Below are 10,367 nucleotides of genomic sequence, written 5' to 3' on the forward strand. Positions count from 1 at the left end.
ATGGCTGGCTTTATGATAAGAGGAAGTAAGTTCAATGTCAAAAACAACACTCCTCATCTCAAAGATGAAGATAAAGACTTTGTTTTTGACTGCCTTGTTGAAGGCTAAGGTTTTCGAATTTGCTGGCATTTGTTGCGCCTGAGTTCATGACGTGTGTGTGAGGGTGGTGATGGGTGGAGGTCTCTGGATAATAGACGAATAATTCCCAGCAAATATTTAATAAGAGGTTTTACCTAAAATGCCCTACTGAGTGTCAACTTTACAAAACACTGCTGTCACTTTATTACCAGGAAAAAAAAAGCCTAAAGCTGTGTCTGTCTAACTTATTGGGACATGTGGTGCCCCAAGCAACTGCTTGCACTGTATGGCTTTAATGATGCTGTTTACAACCTGCGCTTGCTTATCACCTTGTGCTGTCAGCATGTTTGAAAAATTCACTTCTCAGCTTTCTCAGCTTTAGGTGTGTGAATAAAGAAGAACACAGGCTGAAGTGTGAGCCATCTGTGTCCCTGTGTGTGGAATTGTACATTATGTGTGTATATTTAACATCTATAGTAACATCTAAAATATACAAATAAACATAAGCACACATCACATTGCACTAACGTCAGTAACAGAGCAACCGCCAGATGTCAAAGATCTGAGCCAATTAGAGGATGAAGTGGACTGACAGATGATCTCATCCGCTGCTCTGTCCCAGAAAGAACAAAACAAATGCAAACAACAGGAGGAGCGACCGAGCTCCCACACACGCAAAGCCTTCAGTCTAATGACGGGGTTATTAGGTGAGCTGAGAGGCAGATCAAGACACTGCTCTGACTCTATTAGTCCTCCTTCAAGGTCTTTAACTCAGGCTAAGGCCATTTAAAATGGCTATAAATTATCCGGAGCCGTGCTAGAAGACCATCTTATCTTCTCTTAAGGAATAGCCGCAGCCTGAGCAGATTTCCTCACTTGATCCTGTGGAAAAGGTCTTATCCCCCACTGGCGCCCTCCCGCAAATGGAGGCAGCCCTGTGGCAGGTTGGAAAGCTCAAGCAGGCTTAGATATTCAGGTTCTGCCAAGTCTTTCACAAGCTAGAAACCCCTTTATGCTGTTAGCTTTTTTATTATTATAGGTAAGTGTGGCTATTAACAAAAGAATAATGTTGACATTTTTACATTTGGGAATAAATATTTATGAAATTAGAGTGAAATCTGGATGCAGGTCATCGCTGCACATGGCAATCCTGAGGTGACACACAAGTGCATTTTAAAAGCATTTATTATTTTATTTCTATTCTAGCTTGTATAGAAATGTATTCTATTGCGCCGTACATAACAAACTTTTGTTACATTTGTTCCTGTTCTCAACAGACTCCTCAGTCTAACAAACCAACATTAACAAGCACTTAGAGGTGTTGTCATCACAAGTATCAAAACAGGTTGCGTATTTCTGCAGTCATATGAGTTGTTTCACAAGTTGGTTCACAAGTTTATTATCAAGGTTTCAGAGTCTGTTATCAAACAGATTCATCACCTAATTTTCACGTCTATTTTTAATCTTGATTAGGTGCTTCCACTTTCAGAAAAACATAATACAAACGCTATGGTAATAATTTTATTTGTCAAATACTGAAATATTTAGTTATATTTATTAATCTCCGAGCATGTTTGTTCATGGTTTGGTAGGATATTTCTGGCAATTTCAATTGCTTAAAGATGTTTGCTGTTATATGTTTTTAGATATTCTGGTACCATCACAACAGTTTGTAGTCATCATTTGATCCCTGTTCAATATTGGACTGGAATTTAAATGTGTGTCAGATAGAGCCCGACTGATACTGAAAGTTTTGGGCCCTGTACTGATATTAGGGAGTAAAGACCTATTGATGCATAGGCCAATATTCTTAATATATAGACCGTATATACAGTTTATATAAACACAGATTTTTTATTTTGCAATGATTCCTTAAATGTGGTTCATAACAACAGCCAAGATAGCTCATTCTTTCAGAAGATGGCCTTGGTGAATAATCGATGGAAAATTAACTAGTTAACGAGCTAACTAACTGGTAGGGAATATGAAATGTATTTGATATTAGATTATAATGGACTTTTTATTCATAATGTAGGTGTTTTTATTGTGGATTATTGAGAAAGACAGTCATTTACACACATTCCTACCTTCATCAGCCACCTCAGAATGAATGTATCTGATTTGCATACCTTTGAAGAAAACCCAAGTGAACAGAAAAGCCTTGATGAATATGGATGAAAATGAATGAACTTCAGTCTGAGTCACATTGAGATGACAAAAAAAAACAGTGCCACCTACGCTACTGTAATTTGAAACTGATCTGGTACCAGTCAGTGTATTTATTCAGACCCTCACTAATCCTTTATTATAAAATACACTAATACAAATTTCAAAAGACCAACACGACTTTTGCCATTTGACCTTCTCCAAAAATAGATTCTACAAGCCGAAGAGCATAATTGACGGGTAGCACTCAAAAGGTTGCAGCGAACACTCATTGGCAACGTTGGCAACTAGATACCCTGAAGTCGAAGGCTTGAAGGCTGGGTGTCCCTTTGGGGGTATATCCTGGATGAAAATGTAGCCCATTATTCGAGCTGAGAACAGGTGCTTTCAACAAAGAACCCTGCATCATTATGGTCCTGTGGGAAATGAGGGAAAATATCAGGGTCTAGGAATTTACGATGTGGCCTTTTGAAATCAAAGCAGATCCGGTGCCAGGGTTGTGAGTCATACTATCGAAGCCAATTGCAGAAGAAAGATGGAAAAACAAGGATGGCCTCCTCCAAATTAAACAGGAACTGAAAGGAGTTTTCTTAGCCAGAATAAAGCAGATTTATTGGACATGCACATGGAAATTATGAGTTGATCAAAACATTATTTCGATTCTGCCATGTATGGTGAATTGCATTATCATAAACATCATGTATCATAAGATGACACATAAATATATAAGGCGTGCAGGTATTTTATGTTTTAACACCACTTCCTAGGATATATATAAATAATACTTAAATAATAATGGAGTTTTCTCTAAGCTCTAAATTGTCTCATCTACTTTTTATTTTTTTTTTATTTTTTACTTAGAAGCACACATCTAAGAAAGGTGAACATACTCAAACATGGTTTCATAAACCATATACTTCACTTTTGTGAATATGTATGTGTACTTCTTTATTCTCAACCGGTGTTTATTTTTCCAGTCTAGATTAACATTGCATGTCAGCAATACTCTGAGGTCACAAGAAAGCAGGGCTGTGCCAAGAAAAATGTCTCACTGAAAGCTCCATCTGGGTGGAGGTCCTTTAAAGACGCATTATGCGCCACGTTTTCACCACTTCTCCTTCCCAGTGCTTTTGTTTCAACATTCCTGACATGCTTCGTCTCGCGCCCTTCTTTCATCTCCTCATCTCTCCAGACTAGAAGTACATATGGATCTCACTTATGCGCAGATACGTTGAGCATGTAGAAGATCATGGCAGAGATCATCGTATTTAAAGCGTCCTCGCGCAGGGTAACCAATACACCCCTTTGCCATCCGTGGCATTGACCAATCTCTACTCTCCAGCTCCGTGCTCGCCATAGCCTTCATCGAGGGCCTTGGCTCCTGTCAGACCAGAGCAGGGTCTCTTTGATCTGGACTGAGATGACAAGGCTGTGTGGTCCCAGAGCCCCGGGCCTCCTCTGTCACCACGGGCAGAATATGACAAGGTCACTCAGGGGAAGGCCGACAGGGAACGTGCATCCAGGCTATCTGGATGACTGGGTGCTGTGGGGAGGGCACCAGGGGTAAAGACTACCGTGGGCCTCAAGCTGAGGGAGTTGTTTGTGGGACTGCTCAATACATTTTTTAGGAAGAGTTCTAGGAAATTTCTAGAAGGCTTCGACTAAAAATTACGCATTCTTGTAAAATATTGGACATTTATAGTCATTGTATTTATTTAGAAATGCACCGTCTGCCATAAGAAGAATAATCCCCAAACATTGGGAGAGCAAACTTTTAGGTGACTCCATAGTGGGTTAGGTACTGCGAAAAACAACTGTACTGCACCTTAGTGTTATGATGGTAAGAAAAACCCTGCGTTTTGAAGTAATCAGTGTGTATTTGTGGACTTTCATGTCAGTCCGATTTGAAAACATGGTTTGATTTTCTACAAAACTGCAAGCAAGTAATTCAATAATATTTGATCAAACCCAATATCCAAGTGCTGTCAAAAATAGTACCCGAAATTAAACAGTGATGAACTCTTTGAATTGAATACCAATTGTAGTTTTATCGTTGCAAAACTCCTTATTTTAAAGTTAAGTCTGCGCGCAATCACTGCTCTGATTGAGAAAGTAACTAACTTAGAGGCATTTCCAGGCTAACCACTTAAAAAAAAAAAAAATCAGAAATAGCTCAGGCAGACATGCTATTTGTCTCTGAACTCCACTCCTTAAAAATGCACGATGTCAATTTTCAGTCTTCCAGTTGAAATTTCATTTAGTCTTGCAGTTGTCATATATGTTGATTGTATTCTCCGCGCAGAGCCAGCTGAAATTAAGAAAATCTGGTCTGTGGGCAAGCAGTCAACCCCCCCGAGGAAGAGACAAGACAAACATGATAAGAGGCTGTCGGTAAAATTACAGACTGCAGGCAGCCCTTAATGGAGTTCAGCTCAGGGTTGAGAGAAATAAGGTCAGTCCATCACCTAAGCTCTTACAAAGAGGATGATGCTTCTTACATTCCTGAACACCAAGATCAACAGGAAAACAGGCCAATTATTACATTAAGTTAAACCTTTTGAAAACAAGTCCTGAGGAGACAAACATGCAAACCTCATTGGACTATATGTCCACAGAAACACTCACTTGAATGATAATATACTGATCCCACATTAATAAAGCATGAAGAAGCTGTATGGAGCCAATATAAACACAGTATTGACAATCATGGGCTCTCCCTGCGGGTCTAACCCCGCTCATTAGCATTGGATAAACATAGTGCTGTGCATAGTACAAACCTATGCGGTGTATGCATATTTCATAGGGTTCCGACACTCCGTTGAATATTCAACCTCTTCCAGATTTACTCTACATACAATAGCACTAAGGGTGGGCAAGCACCATAAACCACACAAACCACCTACACTTTCCTTATAGGTCATGATCAAGATTTTCCAAATATACATTGGGTCTTTAGTCAGGCATTTAGACCTCTGTGAAAGTTTGATTTATGTAGCCTTCAGTGTTCAGTTTTGGCGGAGATATTTTTTTGTCCTCCCTCTAAAGCTTTAGGTTAGAACAAATGCTGTGGGATCCAACGCTTTAATTCAGCGTTCAAGCTCAATGCAAGAATACGGTATTTGTGTGCTCCATGTACATTTTCTTTTTCCAGTGGTTTATGAGCAATCAGATGTAAAATCCTGACTGTAAATCTTTCTATCACTAGTGGCTGCCAGTCCAGGGAGGAGTTGGCTTGTCCCTCAGGTTGCTCGTTTCGCATCATAAATTCGGAACCATCTGAGCTCAATCTGTCTCTCAGATCCGTGAAATGCCAAGGCTGCCTCAAGGCCTTGGTTTCCAAGTATTGGTCTCGTATCAAATGTCCCGTATGTGTGTGTGGGCGTGCATGTGTGAGCGATCTGCTGGGATACATTTCTGTACAAGTGATGTTCCATCGACACCTGCAACAATATCAAGATGTGGAGCTAGCAGTTACAGTCTGTCTGATATTAATATATTTCAGTAACCTTGAAAAGGAAATGCAAAGATACATTCAGACTGATCACTGCTTCAGTGTTAGAACAGTGATCAGTGTTACAGAAGATCTGTTAATATTATTAATATATAGTTTAAAATTTTAGTTCAAATCCCAAATTTTCTAAAGATCCTTTTATGTCATGCTGAACGTGGGAAATGTGAAATTAAGATAATGCACAAGACATTTGGAATAATTTCCATTTGACATGTTCATCAAGACAGATTCTTAGGACTGAAACCAAAACAGATTGTGTGTGCATCCTTGATGGAGAAAGTGCGGCTCCAAAGCAAAAATATAAATCGGTAGAAAAAGGTGGCACTCCATAAAAAGCGGATAGAAGAATAGGATATTTTTAGAACATTAAAGCTGCTTAAGGAAGAACAAAAAGGGTAAGTGTATGTCAAGGGGTTAATCTTTCAGTTGCATATCTCACAATTTTCAACAATTTGTCAGTTTGAGTGGCATCATCCCAAAATACAACCATCACAGTAACATGAATGACAAGCACCAGGTCATTCATAATTTGGATTTAAAATGATCCATTACCAAAGTTATGTGGGCAAAAAGTTTTCTACCTACTGATCGAACATCTGCTACATATTCAGCCTCTCTGTCAACCAAAACCCAGCATTTATTTCAAGTGCGTGCATGTATATACATGCTCTCCAAACACAAATATATTCACAATACACTGCAGCTGGAGCTCACCACAACCCAGCACGTAGTTACTGATCTGCAATTTAGAAAAATAAATGTCAAAGAGTACCATACCAAGAACGTACAATTACCGTAGGACGTCAATTACATCAATGAGTTTGCCAGATGAATAAATTCCCGTCACTCTACTTACTGTTTAAATGATAAACGATGATAATAAAAAATAATTAAAACTGCAAGCGGGTCGGGGCCGCCGGCTCCCCGACATGCAGCACGTGAGGGTCCGCATATTCCCCCTTCCAGTTTAAATTTTGTTCTCGATCTCGGTCCTTTTTCTTCTTTAAAAAAAAAAAAATTGCCTTTTTTTTTTTTTTGGTGGCTTTAACATCTTCAAAAACTCATGAAAGCTGGTGCCTGACGCGTGTGCAAAGTTTCGTGAGGTTTGGAGCATCGTTTGACCTTAAACATCAACTTCCTGTGTCACAGCGAAACATCAAACTTAGCCCCCCCCCCCCACCCCCTCCCAAACCTAAGGCACCTTACTTTTCCCACCTTGGAAAGGCAAAGACAGATTTGGAAAATATATGTAATTCATCCCTGAGTTTTTTTTCCATGGTATATTAAATGTAATGCATTTTTTCAGCTCCTGCATAACTTTCAGGTACAGTTATTATATACAGTATTACCATATGGTTGTCTCCTAGAATATCTAGGTGATATGGTGTTAAAAATAACACTTTAAGAGCTGATAATGAAAGCACCATCCTCTCAATATCATGTCCACACCTGACATTATAAATAGAATCTACAAGTTTTCCCAGTTAAACTCTAAAGCCACCGTAATCCTCTCCTTCATCCACAACAAAAAGTAACTTCGGGTTTTATTTAAATGTCTTATTTTTTTTTTTTTTTACTTGTAGGTTCCACGGTTGTGTGTCCAACACACTATCAGTGTTTAGTGCTCAGCTTGTGGCTCTCAACTCCAGGCCTGCTCGCCAGCAGACCTGCCTTCAGTGTGTCTGAAAGGGGTTTGTGAAAACCATCATTTTCTATCATTTGATGCATTTTAAAACAGCCCCCGTATTTTAAACCTGTAATGCCTTTTCCCTCCTCAGATGTTCACAGCGATTTCATTAGGCCTGGCGGTGGGCTTGCTGAGGCTCATTACGGCCCGAGATAACCCTTTAAATACGCACCACAAAGTCTGGCCTCAGCGCTCGAGCTTACCTGAAATGCTGACGTTAATGCCTACTGTGGTGAACTTTGTCTTTTCACACCCGCTCTTTAAGAAACAAGAACGACATTAACTACAAAAAAAAAAAAAAAGGCATACCATGGAGGTATTTTTGTGTCCTTATTATACAGGCGAAGAAAACAGTTTTGAGAACAAATTTCTCGAACTGCAATCAAAAATTTAAACTGCAAGCAGTGATATGCGGGCCCTCGCACGCTGCACGTCGGGGATCCAGCGGGTCGGGGCCGCCGGCAACCCCGACGTGAACCCGTGTCTTCATGAGGTCATTTTTCAGCGTCGTAGACTGCTGGACTATCTTCGGCGCCGGAGAAAACGTTGCGGCAGGAGAGAGGGTTTCATGGAGTTCACTCAGAGCTTTCCAGAGACTCAACCAACAATCTGGTTAACTCGACAGTTAAAAGATTCTACTTCACCAAGGTTGCTGTTCATGGTCCAGATTCCACCTTGGCCTGTTGATGGCGATTCAGCTTTTAGTGAAGTTGAAACGTTTGGAGAAATTGAAAAAGTTTTCCATGCACGACACATTATAGGAAGATATCTCGCAAACAATACTCGCAGCCAGAGGTTTTTATGTCACAAGCAAAATTCTGCAGTGTTTTCACCAAAACCAACAAAACTGTAAGGGATCATTTCTTTACAACACAAATCATTTTAATCCCAGTTCATATATTTTTACTTGCAAACTTGATTTTTGATTGCTGCCGATAAATTCTCTCCCAAAACTGTTTTTATGTGTGCATAAAAAAGACACAAAAGCACCTTCATACATACCTTAGTTGTTTGCTAGCTGTTTGACTCAAATCCTAATATCAGTGATCAATATTATCATGATTAAACTTGATTTGGAATGATCAAGTTTGCGAATTTTTCTGGATTTAGAAGGGGACTATAAGTGAGTAAGGATTTGCTGCCTGTTGCTCTGCACACACCTCTAAGATGAGTGCGTCACAGCTTTATTTAATGACAGACCAAAGGCTTGCAGCAATCCTCCCCTCACACCTCGACTGATGTAATACGATGCTGCGTGTCTGAAGATAAAACACAAGCATGATGTATGTGACGATCCCGCCAGTCTTCCCTCTGTTGACTGGGCAGCTTTTAACCTGAGCTCACAATGTGCCATTAGATCCCAAACACCCTGCCCTTGTTTGTTTTGAGCAAAGCTAACACACGTCCAGCATTTTCATTTCCAGCAAGACTGAACCCATCCAGTGACTGCTCTGCTCTGCAGCAGTGACTGTACTACCACGCCTCAGTGAAGGAACAGTGGGGCATCTGCGTGACCAGGTCACTGTCAAAGTGCAGCCCACATATCAGTAGCAGCAATGGGTCATCAGTTGGTGAGGTTGTGACCTGAGAGAAGGCTTCATTAGGCGAACCGGGAGCCAATTAGCCCCCAGCTGCCCAGCAGAGGCGCATTAGAGAGGGAGGAAGAACACTCAGTCTTTCCGCTCAGTGACAGGAACAGCGTGAGACCAGATGAAGAATTGTTGTTACGATTTTTTTTTTTTTTTTTTGCTCTTGTGCCCTGATGAGATGCTGCAAACAGATTACAAACCTGCGAGCGCTCTTTAATGATATTTGAGCATTGAAATGCATTGCACGGTTCCCTTTTAGTTTAATTATATGTGTGCTCTTCCTGTTTCTCTACAAAGGGGCATACCGTTTAATTGTGCAGGGATTACCATCGAGAGAGTTTTAGGCGGATGTGAGGCATCATCCATGCTGATTTAAAAGTGTCTAGAGACGCTGTGGAGCAGTAAGTTTTGGGGGGTGGGTTTAAACTCAAGAAGACCCCTGGAGATGCTTTCAGAAATACTCCCTGCTTTTAGAAGGGGGGCAGGGTGGGTGTCTGGACTGGGACTGGGACTGGCCAGTTCATCTGAGTGGGGTCTAATGAAAACAAATGATCTGACAAGGTCAAAGGGTTGAGATCAAGGCTGAAGGATCCCCCGCCCCTCTCAATTTCCAACTTGGGAGATTAATGAGGGCAGAAAACAGTCATTTCTCTGTATCGTTTACTCCCCGAGGCCTCTGAACCCAGAGGCAGTGGTGTGCAGCCCACCTGTTGGACCATTAACAGAGAGCATCACTCCTGACTGGGCTGCACACCACTGCCTCCTGTTTGGAGCACAGACAGAGGCATATTGTCTTATTATGGCTCTACCCAAAAGCTTGTAGCATCCTGAGTCCATCTTTCCTGGCAACATAGGCAAGGTTGTTGTCAATATGACTAATGTTTCACCTGCACAAGGGTATGCACAGAGCATTAAGTCATTAAAAAAATAGAGCAGCGATGCTTCTCTTAAGATGATGTGGAAAATTATGTGGCCTTCACCGTGTAAATGAATATACTTTTTAGCTGAAAAGACTAAGTCGAAGAACTTTCGCCAAAACAAACCCACCTAACTTTTGTTATGGCCTGTCATTTGTGTTTTGGAACAGATAAACAGAAACTGCTGCCTCACACTGTCGTGTTAAAGATGTTAACAGGTTTATAAGACAAGCCTGCTCCCTTCTGGACACTGAAAGCAACAGAGTCCAAAAATAAGTCACAACAAAGTCAGAAATTAACAATACTGTTTTTCCTCTCAGAAAGAGCATTTCATACATTATTTTCAGCTATATACATGCAGCAACTAATTATATAAAAGAGAATGTATTTCAAAAACACATCTTTTATTTTACTATGAT

The sequence above is a fragment of the Brachyistius frenatus genome, unplaced genomic scaffold (assembly GCF_029030835.1).
Source record: "Brachyistius frenatus isolate BFR_SWC_R1_liver_20210118 unplaced genomic scaffold, ASM2903083v1 Contig_43, whole genome shotgun sequence".
Lineage (NCBI taxonomy): Eukaryota > Metazoa > Chordata > Actinopteri > Embiotocidae > Brachyistius > Brachyistius frenatus.